Source organism: Acomys minous, assembly GCF_964271855.1.
Source record: "Acomys minous genome assembly, chromosome: 16".
Lineage (NCBI taxonomy): Eukaryota > Metazoa > Chordata > Mammalia > Rodentia > Muridae > Acomys > Acomys minous.
Genome location: NC_140498.1, coordinates 91,202,819 through 91,222,668, shown reverse-complemented (window position 1 = coordinate 91,222,668; position 19,850 = coordinate 91,202,819). Strand labels below are relative to the sequence as shown.

Below are 19,850 nucleotides of genomic sequence, written 5' to 3'. Positions count from 1 at the left end.
CTAGTCAAGAAATCTACTTATTTAATTAAATTTCCGTTGGGTTCAGCTCCCCTCCCGCCCCCTGCCCTGCAGCTAATTTTTGCTTCTGTTTTCTTTCTTCCTTTCTTCCTTTCTCTAGACATTAGTTAGGCCAGAATGCATCAACAGAAATGACAGCATCAGTGATACGAATAGTAGAAATGGTAAAACTCAAACAGTGCTCTAACTTCTGGAATCTTCTCCTGGTGGCAGAAGCCACCTTGTCTCTTTAGATGAGTCTGTTACTCAATGTTCTGCCCACGGCTTCTTTAAGGACCAGAGGGGGTCTCCCCCGCCTCACTCTCTCTTTCTTTTAGCTATTTCTACAGGAAAATAGAGGACATTTTGCTGAGAATGAGGCTGTCTGCTTCATGTTACTCTCTCATGTACTGAAGAGTTGATTCCAGTTGAGGGTCCAGCAAGCTATAGTATGCCTGGCCCACCATTTACATTTTAAATAAAGTTTTATTAAAACATAGCCACATCCACTTATTTATAATTTTTTTTTACCTCTGCTTTGTGCTATAATGGCAAGACTCAGTAGTTATGACAAAGTCAACATGTATTCTATCCTGTCCTTTACAGAAAACATTTCTAGAACTCTCTTCCTAGTTTCTCTGTGGTTTTCTGGCTGATTCTGATGTGTGTGTCTGTGAACAAGTGGGCTCAGTTGCTTATGTGTTCACGGTCCATTCACTGTACCAAGCCCATGTTAGATCCAAGGGACTTAGAGATGAGTGGGTATGCTTTTTCCCTTTGGGGATGATTGTGACACAGTAAGGTACAGAGGGAGTGCCAGCTGTCAGGTATTATTTCCCGAGGTGATGTCACGTGGCTGCCATTCTCGTCATGTGATGGACAGGGAGCTGGAGGCTGGGATCTGAACTGCCATAGGCAGTCAGTTTCAGAACCAGGTTGCCTAGACTCTAGTGACTGAACCTGTGACTCCTGACCTCTTAGACTCCGGGTGCATGTGCAGAGATGACCCTGCGTTGCAAAGAGGATGTGCTGGTGACGGTGTGGTGCATGTGCGGAAGGGACCGTGTGCCTGTGATGGCTTAGTGTGTGTGTGTGGAAGGGACCCTATGCCTGCGATGGCGTGGTGCAGCCTCTGTAGCCCTAAGACTTCTGGGCATACCATCAGGCTCATGTTTAACCTTTTAAAAGTTCAACTTTGTGTCCCCTCCGTTTTCTTTTTCAATGGCTTGTTTAATAGGAGGAGAGTCTAGGGTCCTTGAGAATAGCTTTGCAAAAGGCAGCAAGTCCAAGGAAAATGGTGCTCTGGGCTTCAGGAACTGTGTGACCACATGTGTGTTTTGAACAAGCCCTTGCTAAATGCTAATATGCCTCTGTCAGTCTTCGCTTCTTGGGAGTCACCTCATGGATTTTTCGTTTCTGTCACTTGTCATGTTCTGAATATTTAGAGAGCCAGGGGCTTGATCCCTTCCCTAACAAGCAGTATATGTTAGAAGTGAGATTTCGTTGTTGTTGAATACAACAGTGGTTTTCTTTCCTTCCTTATTTTTAAAAGTCTTCCATTCTCCCATTACTAGCGCCTGCCATCCTGACCCTGTTTGGCTTATCTCAGAGAGTCTAATGGCCACAGCTGACATTGACCCTCAGGGACAGGACACTGCCTGGCTGTAGCTGGGATGCATGGAAGGGCTGTGTGGATTCGCTGATTCAAAGGCTTTGGGGCTCCTGGAAGAAGTGTTTTCTTTGGAGTCAGAGTGGCTGTATACAGTTGATGGTTAAGCAAATGTAGAGTGAAGCAATATCCAGGAGTAGCTAGCCTGTTTGTGGATTAGAAGAAAGTGGGGTTGTTTTCATCCACTCATTCTTCCTCTCTCCCTCCCACTATCTTCCTTTTCATCTTCCTCTCCTTTTAGTTATCTGTCTATCTTTCTCCATTTCCATTCATCCACTTAACCATCAGTCAATTTATCTACTTATTCATCTCTCCATCCATCCATCCATCCATCTATCCATCCACCCATCTCTTCATCCATCCATCCATCCATCCATCCATCCATCCATCCAACCCATCCATCCTCTACCCACCATCTACATCTCTTCTCTATCTCTCCATCCATCCATCCATCCATCCATCCATCCATCCATCCATCCTTCTCTCCATCCATCCATCCACCCATCCTCTACCCACCATCTACATCTCTTCTCCATCTCTCCATCCATCCTTCTCTCCATCCATCCATCCATCCTCTACCTACCAGCTACATCTCTTCTCTATCTCTCCATCCATCCATCTCTCCATCCACCCATCTCTTCATCATCCATCCATCTCTCCATCCATCCATCCATCTCTCCATCCATCCATCCATCCATCCATCTCTTCATCCATCCATCCATCCATCTCTTCATCCACCCATCCATCCATCCATCCATCTCTTCATCCATCCATCCATCCATCCTCTACCCACCATCTACATCTATTCTCCATCCATCTATCCTACCCGAGTATCTATGTATCTACTTAACCATTTCTCATCCATCCATCTACCCACCCACCCACCATCTGCCCATCCACTCATCATATAGCCCCTATCCGCCCACCCACTTACTTCCCTATCATTCCACCTACCCATCACTTCACACACTCATCCGACCCACCTTTCCATCGCCCATACATTTATCCACTCATCCATCCAACCTGTAGCTATCTAGTACCTTCTACGCGCCAAGGGCACCGCGCTTGAGATTTAGAGCTGCTGAGCAAGTACTCTGGCTGGGAACTATGCCATCTGAGGAGGGAGACAGCTGATAAACTATTCAAGAAATAAAAAAATTTGCGGATCTGATAGACACTGTGAAGAAAATGGTGAGAGAGTGCTGCACAGCTGGGCACAGTTGGAGGAGGTCTGTCTAAGGAAGTGACATGTGATTACAGACAGTCAAAGGGGAAGAGATCGGCAGAAAGAGTGCCCTAGACAGGCAGTGGTGACGTGCAGAGACGAGCTTGATTTCCGGTGTTTGCAGGTACGATAGCTGCGCGCCCATCTAGCTGTGTACACGTTCACCCACTAGTGCACCCATCCCTTGTACCCTGTCATCTTGTTGTGCGCCCAGCAGGTATGTACATCCACCATCACTACACATGATCCATGCTCCCAATTTGTCCATCCGTGTACTATCTATGTGTGAACCAATCTGCTTGATATCTATATAAACCAATGTCCAGTTGTGTACCCTTCCATCTGTATGCCCACTTGTGCATCCATATACCCCTCCATCCATCTGTGTGCTCACCTGACCACTCCCAAACCTCTCCGTCCATCTGTGTACCCTCCTGACTACACCCGTCCATCCATCTGTGTGCTCACCTGACTACTCCATCTCCCTCTATCCATGCGTATACCTATTTGCTTATCTGTCCGCGCACCCACAAAGCATCTGTGCGTCCCTCTATCTGTCTGTGCATTCAACAGACATTTGTAGACAAACTGCTTCACGCCAGGCTCCTGGATATGGATGTGACCAATGATCATGGTCTACTTCTTTTCTGAAACATTCCCCTCACTTCGTCTCTGAGAAAGTGTTCTCCCCTGATAATCCTCTTTTCTTTTGGTCATGGAACGCATTACCTGTATCTTAAATTTCACTTGTCTAAGAATTAATCTCTTTTCTTTCTAAAGGGGTTCTACCTACTCTTGTTTCAGCTAGAGACCACCCCAGGGCCTTTGTTCCTGCCTTTCCCCTCAGTCTGGGGCTTTTCTAACCCTATCCCCAGCTGCTTCCTACCAAACATTCATCTTCTTAAGTGTGTTTTTCTTCAGAAAAATCCTCCTGTCCCTCAACCCCGAGTTTCACCACCACTTTCGATTGAGAAGTCTAGGTTTTAAATACACATTTATTTTATGTGGATTCCACACCGCTCTCATTCCACATCTGTAGAGCCCTCTGGTGACCACTGTGTCTCTGCTACCTCTCCCAGAATCTGGTTTTCTATTAATATTTGTGGAAACGAAATGCCTTTAGAGACCTCGTATCTTGAAGATTGTTGTGTTTCCACCTAGGAAGAAGGCAGGTAAGAAGGCATCAGAAAAATAACCAAGATGGGAGTGTCTTATGCAGGTCTATAACTCAGTGCCAGGCCTTGTGTTCAGGGCTTTCCGTGTCTTATTTTCTTCAGCTCTCCCAGCGTCACCACAAACTGGATGGTGCCCTTTCCCCGCCTGCAGATGAAGAGACAGGCTGAAAGAGCTTAGGTCATATGTCCAAGGCTTCCCAAAGACTGACTGGCAGAGAATCTGAGCTTAGACTTGGTCCTCAAGTTCATGACCCCGCTGACCCCTCATCTTGATTCTGCCGGGCTATGACATAACAAAACGTTAGCAACAGGATGTAGTTGCTCAGGTATGTTGCTCGAGTGCTCGTGAGCTCTCTTGCTTTGAATCGGGAGGTTGACCAGATGACCCACTGGTGAACTTCTACTCCTAGTCTTCTGAGCGGTCCCTAGTGTTGGTGAGTCCTGGGTGTGCTGGTACAGATATGATGCCCTTCTGAGCTGAGTCCCCGGGTGGGCGAGGAAGAGCACTTCTCCTTTGATAGTGAGTGGTGGTGCCTTGGCCCCAAGCCTTCCAGTTTCTTCCTGTTTCTGCTTTCCCAGGATCTGCAGGCAGAGCCTGGCTTTTCAAATTGGCTTCAAAGATAACGATCTGATTTGGCGATTTATCTGATTAGGCTTAAATATATTTATTACATGTTTAAACACATCCCAGCGAGCTGGAGAACGAACCACAGGACTGGGCCTGGCCTGGATTTCCGGGACCCGCTGGAGCAAGTTCAAGAAAGACCTAATCCACTTAGAGAAAACCAGAGCCAAGTCTAATCCAATCAGCATGTTCTTGAGGCAGGACACCCCACCTCCCGCCCGTAACCCTGGTGCCCCCCGAACCTCCGCCCAGAGTTCAGAAGGGGTCGAGGGTTGAATTCTGGACACTGAGACCACAGGAACTCCAGCTTCTCAGCTTTTTCTTCATCACAGGGCCGGGAAGGAGGCTCGTTATGGATTAAGATGATAATGACTTTTCTTTATCATACTAACATTATTTTGACTTAATTTTGGAAAATTAAGAAAAGTAATTAAAAACAACCAAATCACCAGTCTTGCCTGCATTAACATCTAAGGGGGAAATCTTTCAAGTGCTTTAAAAATTACTTGAGACAACTCTGATTGTATTTTATGTATTTATCTATTTACCAGTTTTTTTTTTGTGTGTGTGTGTATAACTTGTGTTACAGTACATATGTGGAAGGTTAGAGGACCTCTCTATGGTGTTGGTTTTCTCCTTCCACCTTTCTGTAGCATTTAACACAAGCACCTTTACTCAACAAGTAATCTTGTTGTTGGTCCCTGTGGTCGCATTTTAATGATAATATTTTGAACTCTTCCTGTGTAGCCCAGGCTGGCCTTGAACTCAGCATGCTCCTGCCTCTGCCTCCTTAGTCCTGGGACAACAGATTTCTGCCACCACACTTGTCCCTGACATCCCTGTCTTTAAAGACACTTGTCTCATGGTGCAGTCAGTGGTGGTGTTCATTTCCCAGTGAGGAAATGTGGTCAGCGGGACCTAGGGCTGGCCTAGAGGTGACAGTCAGCCCAGTAAGACAGCCTGGGCTGAGGATATCTGTTGGTCATGCATGGCTCAGGTTGAGGGCTCCAGCTCAGTATGTCTCAGTGCTTACTCCCTTCGTCGCCTTGGAGGCGACAGAGCTGTCCTAGGCAGTCCACACCATGAAGTTTCTTCCTGTCTCAGTGGGTCCAGTGCCATCAACTTTTTATAGTTTATAGACAAGAATTTTAAGAGAGAGAGAGAGAGAGAGAGAGAGAGAGAGAGAGAGAGAGAGAAACAGACAGACAGACAGACAGACAGACAGGCAGACAGACCACATCTTGCCCTTGACCAGGCCACACAGCCCCATCCTTGTTCATGGCCTCTAATTATAACCTCACTGTCCAGCTGCCATCTTCCCTGGGAAGGAACCAAGGGTGGGGGCGGTGGGGGGCAGAAAAATCTTCCCAAATCCAAACGGAGACAAAGAGATTTGACTTTGAGCTGTGCAGCCCTAGAGATCTGCTCGGAATCCCCACTCAGTGCACACCCTGAGGAGCATGCCGGGAGTGAAGGTGCGGTGGCCAGACTCCCAGCCTGCAGGTCAGGTATCTTCATCATTGTCTTAGCTCCCAAGGTCTTGTGGGTAGTGTCTACCTGTGTTGACATGCAGATGTCGAGTATGCAAAGGGCCACTGAATTCAGTCTAAATTCAGACTTTAGAATGCGAGATTCCTTTCTTTCTTTCTTTCTTCCTTCCTTCCTTTCTTTCTTTCTCTCTCTTTCCCTCCCTCCCTCCCTCTCTCTTTCCCTCCTTCCCTCCCTCACTCTCTCTCTTTCCCTCATTCTTTCTTTCTTGCTAGAGTCTCTTTCTGCAGCCCAGGCTGGCCTTGAACTCCTGATCTTCCCGGAGCTAGTGCTGGGACCGCAGGCCTGCGTCTTCATGCCCAGCTGGGGGCTTTCTCTTTTAGGAGGGTCAAGCTTGTCCCAGGCAGGTAACCGTGCACCCAAATGTGTATCAGTTCCAGTAAATGTCCTGCCACATCCACCACCCCCATCCCTCTATTTATTGAGTCATTAATTAGAAGCATCTAATTTCCCACGCTGGTTCAATCTGGGAACGCGTTGGGAAGGGTGCTCAAGAGAGAGGACCAGAGAGAGGAATGAGATCATTATCCCCGTCACACTCCGAGCCTAATGAAGTTTTGCTAGAATGGTTTTGAAATTCAGAGGCAAAGAGACGGGGAGTCTGCAGGGACACCTCATCAGCACACTCTTTTCCAGGGGAGGAGAGTCGCTCGTTCTCAGAAAGTCTGTGAAGTTCTCGGGTCAGGCGGCTTGCTGACGCTCTCTCATCCAGGAGAGTTGAACTTGGTTAGCTGCCGACTTCCGAGGCTCCCAGCAAGTTCAGAGAAATGAGATCGCTGCATGGTCCAGCCCTGCAAACAGGAATGTGCCACACTTAGACACACCGGCTTCCGGCAGCTTGCTGTGCTGTGCTGTGCTGTGCTGTGCAGTGCATGAGTGTGGGTCCTTCCCTATGGCTCTGGGGTCTTTTGCTGTTACTGCCTCTTGGGAGTGGTTGCATTATCCGTGTCACCTTCTCAGCCTCCCTTGTCTCTGTAGAGTAGGGGTGAGGTGGGGTGGAAGATGAGAGTTCTCCTATGTGTGAGAGTTATCCCTAAGCTCAGTGCCTGGCCCCCAGGTTGCAGTCTGTGGTGGCAGCTTTGGCCTTCACCAGGCTCTGCGATGGGCACTGGGCACCCACCACGCAGGTAAGAAGACATAGTTGTTGGAGGAGGTGCACAGGTAAACTGATACCCAAGATTAGGAGCTGTACATGGAGGTCATGTGTGGAGGTCAAAGGACAACCTCATGTGCCAGCCCTGGCCTTCCATCTTGTTTGAGGCGACATCCCTCTGTTCCTTGCTGCTATGCCATCCAACTCCTGGGGGGGGGTCTCCTCTTTCTGCCTCTGTCTCCTTGTATGAGTGCACGGATCACAAATACCTGTGCTACTGTCTGTATTTTTCTGTGGATCCCCAGGGTCATCAGCATGAGCCATTAGGCTCACGCAGCAGGTGCTCCACCCACTGAGCCATTTCTCAGCCGCCATGTTGTTCCTGGAGCGTGGTTTTTTGAAAGTCGCGTGTCTTGGTGCTATTTTATAGCAACACATACATCGATTTCCCTGGTCTCTTACTATTTCACTGCTCTTGTCAGTGCTTGGAAGAAGAAGAAGAGGATAAAATGGAAATGTTGCCTTTTCATTAGGTGGAAGGAATCCTGGAAAAGTTCATTTGCTCATCAGAGGGGTAATTATTCTTCCCATCTCTTCAGCAGGGTTTAGTCCACCTTTGTTTTTGACAGGGTCTGTCACTGAACTTGGAGCTTTGCAGTTCAGTAGTCTGGTGGCCACTGAGCCTCCTCAGCACTAGAGTTCCGGGCCCGTGTCACTGTGCCTTTACCCACCGAGCCTTCTCCCCAGCCTTTCATTTGTCAGTGTGTTGTATTCAACACACCGGTGAATCCAAAACAGAGCCCTTAAGACATGTCACCAATGTCATAGCTGTCATTCTTATTTGGCCATGCTGGGGATTGAACCTAGGGCCCCCTGCCCTGTGCCAAAGCTGTCTTTCAAAACTACTTCCCTTCTTGAACATAGCTTGGGTGCCATTGAAAGGGTGTTCTACCCACTGGGGTTCCCTCCATATGGGTGGCTTTGACGTGAGACTTGTCCACTGGGTGGAAGCAGGAAAACGCCTTCTTCTTTGGTCTTGATCTGAGGAGGCTCTTAGCATACCAGTTTTGATCTTCCTGGAAAAACATCCTAGAAAACTCCACTTGCTACCGTTCCCAAGCACTCTCGACCTTCAGCTTTGTTTTATGGGCTCATTAGCTCCACCAGTTTCTTTAATTCAGATCTTCTCTTTTTTCCCCAAACAAGGGAGACAAAACTCAAAAACGATCCCTGAGGTGGGCAAGCAGTCAGGGTGGCCATAGCTGAGTGGGAGAAGTGACTGGCTGAATGACAGTCAGTTGTCACCTTGTTTTCTGCTTTCATTTGTGTATGGTATGCATTGATGAGGGCATGGTTTGCACAGCTGGTGCCCAGCTTCCAGCATAGGCTCCTTGAGTAATTTCTGGGTGAATGAGAGGTGAACTGGATGCCAAAAATGGGGAAATGATTGAGACAGCAAGATTAGACACCTCCCGCCCCCACCCCTGCCCCGTGTGTGTGTGTGTGTGTGTGTGTGTGTGTGTGTGTGTGTGTGTGTGTGTGCATATGTGTGCGAGCATGTGCATGTTCCTGTGGGGGTCTGAGGTTGGTGTAGAGAATTGATCAGTCTTCTGTACTATTTGTTGAGTCAAGACCTTGGTCCAACCCAGGGCTCACAAATATGTCTAGCCTTACTAGCCAGCTTGCTCAGGGCATGCCCTGCCTCCACCTTCTGAATCTGGGTTTGTAGATGGGCTGCCACACCCACCCAGCATCTATGTGGATTTCTGGGAGCCCAGCTCAAGTTCTCACGCTTACACAGGCTCTGAGCCCCCAGTCCCCATCATCTCCTTTAAAATCGTGAGGCGAGTGTCTAGTTCTAGTCAGCAGCCTCCGGTAGGAATTCTGCAGAAGCTGTGTTAGTTGTTATCACCGCAGAGAGACAAGGAAACACAAACCCAGAGATACCCCAGGCAAGCTCAAGCCGCTCTGCCTGTTTCCATCTGTTAGTGGCTTCCTGGTGCCTGGCCTTGGGGGCTGGTGGCCTCAGTGAGGGCTGCTCCTGGACTCCACTTCCCCAACACAGAACTTCTCATGATGAGGCGGCCATGATTGACTCTCACAGAAGGCCCACAGCAGGAGGAGGATGCTTTGCCCTCTTCCCAAGGCACCTGAATCACTGTCTCTTTTCCCAATTGCTTGGGTAATTGGAAGCAAGTGATGGCATATATGTCCCCTGAGTTCTAATCCACCCGTCTCAATCCTTTCCTCATATTTGGCATCCAATTCTCCTCTTGTTCATCCAGTAAATAGTTAGGGGAGTTTGTGCAGGAAGCAGGGCGCCGGCTGTGCAAGAAAGATAAAACAGAATGAAGAGCCCCCGGCGCCCCCCAGTTCCTGTGGGACTTCTCTTCGGTGGAGGAGGGAGCCAATAGGTAAACAATAGATGCACATGGCAATTCTAGTGAGTGCTGAGTCCCAGGAACAGCAGTTAGGGCGAAGGATGCTGAGATGCGGACGAGGCAGGGGCATGTCTGTTTTAGGATGACACTTGTACATCTGAGTGAGTCTCATGGGAGCCACAGGCATTTAGTGCATAGAAACAAAGATACCCTGATATCCTCCCAGCCCCCCGAGTTGAGGGTAATCCAGAGCAGAACTCAGGGGTGCTGCGGATGGAGACCCCTGGGACCAGGCAGTGGAAATAAGCCAATGCCAACGTCATGGCCAAGAGATTTCCAGAGAGATTGTGCATACGAGGCCCTGCGGGTGAGTAAGTGAGTGAGTGCAGCTCTTGTTGATCATTCTAGAAGGTGGACCTCAGGGTCTCAGCAGCTAAACACAGAAGCTTGTCCTTAAGCTCCGAGACTTGGGTGCTCTTGGTTAAGGGGGAGCCGAGGCCACTGTTCCAAGGCCATTCATTCTAGAAGGCGGGACTTAGGCTCCAGCCTCAAGTGCAGCACACGTACAGGGTCCCTGGATGGGAGCGTAGAGGATGGGGCCTTGGAATGCTGGATCTCACTTCTACCCATACTGCATTGCCACATCCTGGCTGCAAAGCATGCTGGGAAACGATTGTCTAACCATGACCTAAGAAGAAAGAGGCATAAGGTGTTGGTGGTGCTGGAGTCTGGAGCTTGGCATGCTTTGCGGGCCAGAGCTACATGTTGGCATCCCTTGCTCTTGAGATCTAGCAGGGATTAGGCCCCACCTGTATACAAAGCCCTGGGCTAAACTTCCAAAGGAAATTGCCTTTAATTTCCATGTCAACCACTTGAAAGACTTCCTAGTGTGGCTCCCATTAGAGACGGGGAACCTGAGGTTTACAGAGGGTAGGTGCTTTCTTGGTGGTCACACAGCTGGGAAAGGGTGGATCTGGGACTTTAGCTCCCGCTGCCAGAGGCAGCAATGGATGCTGCAGGCAGAATGTTCCCGGCTTCATCTCTATGGAAGACCTGTTCTGGTGTAGATCGCTAGTCTCTGGAGTGCTTCGTCAGTGGGTCCAAGGTCAAGGCTGTATGTGAGAACAGAGTCATTAATTAGCCTCCGCCCCAGTGGCTTAAGCAGTTGCCCTCTTGGCCTCTTTGAACTTCCTGCATCGGGGTCAGTGGTGGAGAAAAATGGATTCATTTCCCATCTCTAAGAGCTCGGAAGGGCAGGGAGTGCAGCAAACAAGACTTCAGACCTGGGATGCCGGCTCCACACCCAGAGACTAAGCAGGGCCAGTAAGTCACAGGGAAGCTGCGCCAGGTGAGACAGTGGAGATCAAAGGGGACATTGCTAGTGAGAGGAGGTCTGGGGAGGTTTGGGTAGAGAGGGCTTGGAGGCAGGATGACAGAGAACACGGCTCAGACGCTAGACTTCCTCTCATCTCTCCCTTCCCCTCCTTTTCTCCTCTCTTCCTCTTCCTCCTTCCTGCTCTCTCTTCCTCTTCCTCCCCTCTCCCTTCTTCCTTTCACACAGGGTCTTACCATACAGCCCAGGCTGGCCTAGAACCCATGGCTCTTCCCACCCTGCCTTCCCACTGCTGGAATTACAGGTTAGTAGTTACCTGTGATCTTTAGGAATTCCATCGTCTCTCTCCTACTGGGATGGAAGCCATATGGGCGCAGGGGGCATTCCAACCTCCATGGCCTTGTCCCTAGCCCTTCAAACTGTGCCAGTCATGGCCTAGGCCCTTCCTAGGCAGCTTGCTATGAACAGCAGCCGCAGTCTGAGCAGGACTTCCTTGATGCTTTTTGAGGTGAGGTCCCGCCTCAACACACATGTGCACGTGCACACACACACACACACACACACACACACACACACACACACACACACAGAGACAGACACACACACACAGACACATACACACAGACAGACAGACACACACAGACACACCCAGACACCCAGACACAGACACACACAGACACACACATAGACACAGACACAGACACACACAGACACACAGACACAGACACACACACAGACACAGACACACATACACAGCGTTTCCAGGTCAGATCTGTTAGTTAAAAAAGGGTAATTTTCTTTCCTGGAGAATGTCTCAGAGCCTTCCATTTGCAGCGTCACTTGGATCTTCCCAATGGGGAGCTGATAGCCAGGGACACTCAACCTTTACCAGCACACCAACCTCTTCGCCAACAGATCCTTCCAGAACGTTGTGGGACAGGGTAACTGGAACCCAGTTTGGGATTGTTCTAATGGGACAGTCGGTTCTTTTGAGGTCCTTCCCGCCCCCATATCTAGATCATAGTCTATGGTTCTCAGGCACAGAAGCAACTGTTGGTGGGTGAGTAGAGTCTTTAATGGTTTTCTAAAATGTGTTTCGCTGAGAATCCGGGGGCCCACCCTCTTCACTGTGCCCTGCTTTGTCACTGTAGTTGGGGGTAGCATTGACCTGGTCCCCTGCTCAGCTTCTCCCTGACAGTCCTCACCAGGGTCGCAACTGCACTGTGACCCCGGCAGATCCCCCACCATGAAAAGGAAGTGTCATGGCTGCCCAGGCTGAGGTGCGTGGGGCTGAGTGGAAGAGGCGCGTGTGACTGTATTTGTGTGGCTGACTAATGGATGCTGACGGGGCTGTGAGACCCAGAGAGGCCTGTGACAGGTGTCAGGAGAGCCATGCTGTCCTCAAGGCCCAGCAGCAGCCCTCTCTTCACCTCTCTCCTTCCCTCTCTCCTTTCTCCCCCTTGCCCCCCAGCTTTCTGTGCATGTGTATATGCGTATGTGTGTGTGTGTGGTGGGCATCTTCCTCCATTGCTTACCATGTTAAAAAATTTTTTTTTGATCCTGGACTTGCTCAGTCAACCTGGAGCTTGCTGTCAAGGTGAGACTAGGCAGCAGAGTCTGAGGATCTGCCTGTCTTCTCTGCAATGCAGGCATTGCAGGTATATGCTGCTGCACTTGGCTTTTTAGGCACATGCTAGGGATCGAACTCAGGTCCTGCTGCCTGTGCAGCCAGGAAAAACTTTTTGTTTGCTATTTTGTTTTTCAAGACAAGGTCTCTCTGTGTAGCCTTGGCTGTCCTGGACTCACTTTGTAGACCAGGCTGGCCTGGAACTCACAGCAATCCATCTGCCTCTGCCTCCTGAGAGCTGGGGTTAAAGGCATGCGCCACCGTGCCTGCTAAAAAAGGCTTTAAAAGGTGCGTAGACTGACTCCTGTAGTTCAGAGGGAGGAGCCCTGAGCCATAGAAGGTTCTAGCAGCTGGTCTAAACCAGGCCTGAGTTGCAGTTAGAAGACGCAGGGGAATACCTTTGAACTCTGCTTGCCTGGGCTCTGTTTGAATGTGTGTGTATGCTCTCCAGGGCAGGTCTAAGCTCTGAGTCTAAGTACCAGGGGTTTAAAGCTTTCTTTATTCTTAAATTTTTATTTAATTAAAAAAGAATCTTGATGCAGGATAATTGAGCCGTGTATGTGGGGTATGAGAAGGAACACGTAGGCAGGGTGTCAAGCCCAGGGCAGTGCGTCCGACAGGCCCAGCGTCTCACTTCTCTCGGCTGGGCACATCCACGCTCCGCTCTAATAACCACCTCAAAGTACATGATGAATTGTGAGCCACAGTGCCGTGGAACATTCTAGGTTTCCTCTGTCCCCCTCATCCAGCTGCTCCTCCTCCCCTCCCCACACCCACTGGGCTCGTGTCGCCACAGTCCTGGCCTTCCATTCTGTGAGGACAGCCTTTTGCTTTGCTCATAGGCGTGAGAACCTTCGGCTTTAGGTTCTTTGTGGGCATCGGGCATTGAAAGGTCTTCTGGGAGATTCTGCTCTGTGTCTGGGGCTAGACGCAGGGGACCAGAGTGTGCAGCTCACAATCATCCTAACAGCCAGAGGATGCTCCTGAAGAAGGCCCTGATTCCAGGCCATCACCTGCTGTCTTCCTAACCACTTCCACCAGCATCCTCCCCTTCAAAACAAAAACAAAAACAAAAACAAAAACAAAAGACCTAATGTTTAAAACAGCGCTCACTCTGGGAAGATGCTCCGTGGGTAGGTGCACTTGCTGTACCACCATGAAGACCCACATTTAAATCCTCAGCACCTGTGTATAAGCCAGTCCTGGCTGGGGGTGTCTGTTACCCTGAAATTGGAGGGCTGAGATAGGCAGATCTTCGGGCTTGCTGAACAGCCATGTTCAGAGAGAGACCCTGCCTCCAAAATTAAGATGGAGAACAACTGAAGATTCCGCTATCCTGCTCTGGCTTCCACACTAGTGTGTGCACACAAGTACATGGATACATTTACACACACACACATATAAATACACACATACATATATAGACATGGACACACGCATACATATATATATATATGTATATATACACATACATTTACAAACACACACATATATACACATACATACACAAACACACACATATACATATATATATACACACACATACATACATACACACACACACACACACACACACTCCAGAGCTTCCAACACTCACTGTACTCCTAGACCACTTGGGATCATGTTCTTACGGGGATCCCCGCTTACCGGGTCTCAGGTTAGCCCACGACTCTGCATCTGTAGCCCAGCCCCCCTGTGGTGCTGGTCCCTCAGCCAGTAGCTAAAATTCCAGGAAGCCAGTATATCTCATCCTGAGGTCCAGACTGTACAGAGCTCCCAGGCAGTTACCACACAGCTCGGCTTGTTTCATTTACCCCAGCATTCGCTCTGTGAAGCAAATGGTTTCCTTGTCCCTGTTTTCAGACTCCTGACGGGGCGGGGCTTGGCTGTGCTTAGCGTGCGGGCCTCAGAGTTTGGGCCCTTCTTGGCAGCCAGAGCCCAAGATATCCAAGGTTGACCCAGGTTACACTAAGTTCAAGTTCTGCAAAGTGAGGGTAGTCCTTAAAAAGGTGTGTGTGTGTGTGTGTGTGTGCGCGTGTGTGTGCATACATGTATGCATGTATGTAATGACTAACGTGCATGAACATAGACATTTTGTTTAAATGTGTGTTTATGTACTTTTTATGTGTATATATGTCTATGCATGTGTGCATGTATTCATGTGCTTATGTGTGTGTGCATGCTCATGTATTTATATGTGTATGCATGCACATGTGCTTATGTGTACATATGTGTGTATGCATGATTGCATATTTATTAATGTGTATGCATGTGTGCATGTATGTACATGTGTTTATATGTGTGTGTTTCCTTAGACAAGGAACTCCAGCTTGCCTTCAGGTGTCTTTCCCCTTTTCTTGCAACGCCGTTTGTCTTGGGGGCGGCTGACCAATGTCACCACGGTTCAAACATTCTTGGCTTCAGCACTGAGTGTTAACTTGGCAGGTTGAGGCAGGGGCATTATGAGTCCGAGGCCAACCTGGTCTGCATAGCCTGGCCTGTCTTCCAAACTCTAGAACGCATCGTCCCTACTTAGGTCTCGGGAATTTTCTGTTGCTTCTGAGGATGCTGGCTGGCTGTGGGTGTCAGGGCCTCGTGTGTGAGCATTCTCACCCACGGCCACTGTCAGGAAATAATAACGGCCTTTCCTGGCTGGCTGTCTCTAGACACTTGTTGTGTGACAGGAGAGACTGTGTGTGTTTTCAGAAGAGCGTCTTGAAGGATATGGCTGTACTTTCAATTCTCATTAGGAACCCAGAAGCTCGGAAAGCGTTACAATATTATTAAACATGTTGAAGGGTCCTGATTTACTGCAGAAACAAGACTTGTTATCTCAAAGCCTGGCTCCTCAGCGGGGGTGGCTGGGAATATTTCTTTGTCTCTCTCAGGAAGGTGGAGATGGTAAAAAATTAGCACGACGAGGACAGCCATGCTAACACAGTGGCAATAAGCATCATTATTATTTTGAGGACCTTTTCCTGAGCACCTGGGGGAGGGTCTTCCACTGGTCTGTGAACTTGCTGGCAGAAGCTGTCCTGAGGAACTCTGTCTCATTTTGGGATCAGGTCTCTCACCTGCCTGGGGCTCACTGATTTGGCCCATCTGGCTGGCCAGTGGGCCTCAGGCATCCGCCTGTCTTGTCTCCTCAGAGCTGGGGTTACAGGTGTACCCCACATGTGTGTTGGCTTCTTCACATGTGCTCTGGGCATCCGGCTCAGGTGCTCATGCTTGCTCAGTGAGCTACATAGTCAGCGGCTCAGACTGTGAAGACCGTCTAGGCTGCCTCATGAAGCTGCGTGTCTGCCACTGTAGCCTAAAGGCAGCCATGCAGAACATGACAAGCTGGGTCCAGAAGTCCCCAGTTTGTATGAATCGAGGGAGTCGGCCCCGAGAATGCAGTGTGCCGGAGTCCTGGTGCAGTGGGATGAGAACGCTGGGCTGAGGCGTGGGCTGGACATTGGTCAGCTGGAATCCTTGCTTCTCTGGTAAAATACTAATGAAGATGAGCCAGACTTCATGGACTGGCCTTGAGTACTAAACCAGAGCCTGCAGAGTCTTAATTAATTGATTGCATCTATGTATGTATGTATGTATGTATGTATGTATGTATGTATGTATGTACCTATCTACCTACCTACATATCTATCCATCCACCCACCCACCTGTCTATCTATCCATCTATTCATCCATCCATCCATCCATCCATCTATCTATCCAGCTACCCATCTATTCATCCACCCATCCATCCATCCACCCATCCATCCATCCACCCATCCATCCATCCACCCATCCATCCATCCATCCATCCACCCATCCATCCATCCACCCATCCATCCATCTATCCATCTCCCATCCATCCACACATCCATCCATCCACCCATCCATCCATCCATTTATTTATTTGTGTAAGCATGCTGTGGTGTAAGTACAGAGGCCAGAGGACCCCTTGAGGGAGTCGGTTCTCTCCTTCCACCGTACAGATTGAACTCAGGGTTGCTGACAAGCCCCTTTGCTGGCTGAGCCATCTCGCCGGCCCTTGGTCCTGAGTTATGAGACAGGGTCTTGCTGTGTAGCTCAGCTCATGCTTCTGACTCTGCAGCCCGGGGTTGGGCTTCGACTGTTTAACGTGCTCCTTTGTGCGAGGGTGGAGAGCATGGGAGGCATGCCCACACCTTGTTTGAAGGCCGTGGTGTGCCGTTGGAACTCTGATCTCTCTGGCTTTGAACTCTACCCCTCCACAGAAGGCTCCTGGCTCCGAACAGACTGCAGCTCCCTCCCCAGGGTGCAGCTAATGAAGGGAACTCAGGTCCTTCTCCCTCCTTGCTTTTATGCCCAATAAATCACTCTGACATGGGCTTGTTATGGCTTAACTCCCTACATTGTCTGGCAGTCCCTGGAGGAAGGGAGAGGGGGCATCGTTTTGCCTGCAATTGCTTCAGGAATGAAAACATTTTTTTTGTGTGTGTGAATTAATAATCATCAAATAGGTCAGGTAAACATCCCATAATTAGGAGGTGTGGACGATTTGTCAATTCAGGCTTCAGAGTGTAATTATTAGTCAAATGGCTCCGAGACCCAGCGATGGAGCTGTCCCTGAAGATCCGATTACTGTCACATCAGGGGTGGGAATCTATTTTCCACTTTAATATAAACAATAGTGTCTCACTTCCCAACCTGTCAGAGCTGGGGTGGGAGGTAATATCTTACCCCCCATCCCCCATCCACCCATCCCCCTACCCCTATTGCCAAGCCTCAAATCTGGACCTGCAGTGTGGACAACTTGGCTCTCAAAGACACCGGGCTGGTTTGGGTAAATCTTGGAGATGAGTGAAGGGAAAGGTGGATGTTTTCCACCTCTTTCCTGCTCCTTGGGGCTGCAGTCACGTGGCTTTCTAGTTACTTCACATAGAGAAGCCAATGGCAGACTAAAGGAATGCATCTGTCCTTCCATCCGTGGACCAGTGAGGTCACTGACGTTTCTTACAGGAGTCTAGAGGATCTGCTTATTGACAGAAGAAAAGCCCGCCCACCACAGCTTGGGTGATGACTGGAGACAGCCGGCTGCATCTCTGGAAGCCAGTGCACAATTTGCGGGCATTTCCACCGAAGAGTCTCCTTACAGCCATGGTTTATGACTCATAGAATCCAGGGAGGAGCCCTGAGACTTGTGAGTTTCCGGAGCCTGCTCCTTCCCTCTAGGAGGGAGTAAACAGCCTTAGCGTTGCCCCCTAGTCAACTGGAAGCCAGTATTGAGTCATCAACCCCATTTTACAGATGAGAAGTTGCGGCTGGGGAGCGCTTCCTTGCTGTGGTCGGGAGACCCGCACCTCCCTCCCGATTAACAGCACACGCAGAGGTCTGAGGGTGACTTTCAGCAGTCAGTTCCCTTCATCCACCACGTGGGTCTCAGGAACCAAACTCAGGCCATCAGGCTTAGCGGTGAGTGCCTCTACCCACGGAAACCATTTTGCCAGCGCACAACTCGTTACTCACGTCGTTTTACAGAGCAGAGAGACCTTGCAGTTGTGGTTCATGTAGCATCTTGGGAGAGGGGATTGCCTGGACCTTCTAAAGCTGGATGGAGGGCAGGTGGCAGGCAGAGAGATCTTGGGAGATGCTTGTCCGAGGTGTGGGGATGGCTGGGCCTTAAACGCCTCCCTCTTAGTCTTTCTAGCAGGAACATACCCTGTTGGCACCTGGGTGCTGTTGGTAAGACCCACTGTGAACTTCTGATAACCAGGGTATCACGGTGATAGTCGAAGACAGTAAAACCAGCTCTATAAGGGATGCTTGTTACACAGCACTTGGGGACCTTGGGGACGCATACACTTGCCTTTGATGTCTCTGGGTACAGCCTGGCTCAGCTCATGTTTTCTTCAGCAGATGTATGCCAGTCTCATCCTTCCCCTTCTTACTATTTTTCAGTATCTCAAGAGAGGGTTTTCCTATGTAGCCCAGGCTGGCCTCTAATGTATGGCCCCACTGCCTCAGTGTCCTGAGAGCTGAATGGTAGGTGTGTGCCACCATGCCCAGTTCTCTCACCCTGTTTTCACAGGCCAGTTTCCATGGTGAGACACCCTGGTGTGCATGGGAAACACATTAAAGAAACCCTACAAGGGGCACCAGGATACATCAATGTCACATTCAAGAATTAGGTAGTTTACCCAGAGCTGGCCTTGGACTCCCTCTGTAGGTCAGGGAGATCTTGAGCTTCTCATCCTCCTGCCTCAGCATCCCAGATAGTTGGCGTGATGTGCTTGGACCAGCAGGGCCTGTTCACTGGATCTTTAAACACAGCAGATCTCGCTCAGTTGATTGTCAGTGGGGAGTACACTAGGATTTCCCCCCCCCCTTCTGTTACTATACTCACTTGTAAAACAGATGTCTGTGTCCACCAGGCATCACTGCAAGGGCTGAGTGAGGCTCCTCTCCTCACTGGATGCTTTTGCCTGTTTTGGCATCCCCCAGAGGGTGCCCCACCCCCACCCATCTCTGTAGTGGACACAATAGGAGATTCCATCTGGATTGGTCTTGAGTCTTGCTACGTATGAGTAAGGCTAGTGTGTGTGAGGCCGGGGATCCAACTCCTGGCCGCTTCCCTCTGGTAAGAAGTCATTTGTTCTGAAGGCTGGGGCATCCGGACACATCGCTGTGTCTGTGTGCCTCTGGTAGAGGCTGCTGTGTTACAACATGGCAGAGGATGTGCCGCGCAAGCTCAGGTCTCTTCTTAGGGAGCCACTATTCCCGTCACGTGACCTCCTGTGATCCCAGTTACTGCCAGTGTGGCCAGTCAGCTTTCTGTTACTGTAGCAAATGCCTGGGGATAAAGGGTCCCTCCCATCAAGGGCCAGGCATGTTACTTTTAGACTCTTTGTGAGATACCACGTTGCCATGGGAGCCTGTGGCAAAGCAGAAACTACTCACTCCAGAAAGCAATAAAGATGGGGAGAAACTGGGACCCCAAAATCTTCATGGAGAGTGTTCCCCTGTGACGTGAAGATCTCTTTAGGCCTCACCCCTTAGCCCACCTCCCTATCCATCCTTTAACAAAGGGGTCTCCAGGCAGGGAGACATTAATGTCTTTCAGAGCCCTACCTCTGAGTAACACAACCCCAGCATTTGGACTCTTGGGGGTACACATACAATGGCTCTTATGAAGCCATCCAAATGTGGTCCC

General features: G+C 49.6%; 1 protein-coding gene and 1 long non-coding RNA gene across 5 annotated transcripts in view; one reads left to right on the top strand and one right to left on the bottom strand.

The window, feature by feature from the left end:
- KSR2 (kinase suppressor of ras 2) overlaps positions 1-19,850 on the top strand; it is a gene marked incomplete at its 3' end in the record, with an annotated part of 339,518 nt that overhangs the window by 100,252 nt on the left and 219,416 nt on the right. The gene's annotated exons all lie outside the window — the stretch shown is intronic.
- Positions 3,919-19,472, bottom strand: LOC311586386. Of its 2 annotated transcripts, none has more exons than XR_014775521.1 (3): positions 19,044-19,472; positions 18,838-18,958; positions 3,919-4,048 (listed from the first exon to the last, which is right to left on the bottom strand). It is a non-coding gene; the product is annotated as an uncharacterized lncRNA (long non-coding RNA). The 2 variants fall into 2 exon arrangements; XR_014775522.1 differs by lacking the exon at positions 3,919-4,048 and adding an exon at positions 10,526-10,825.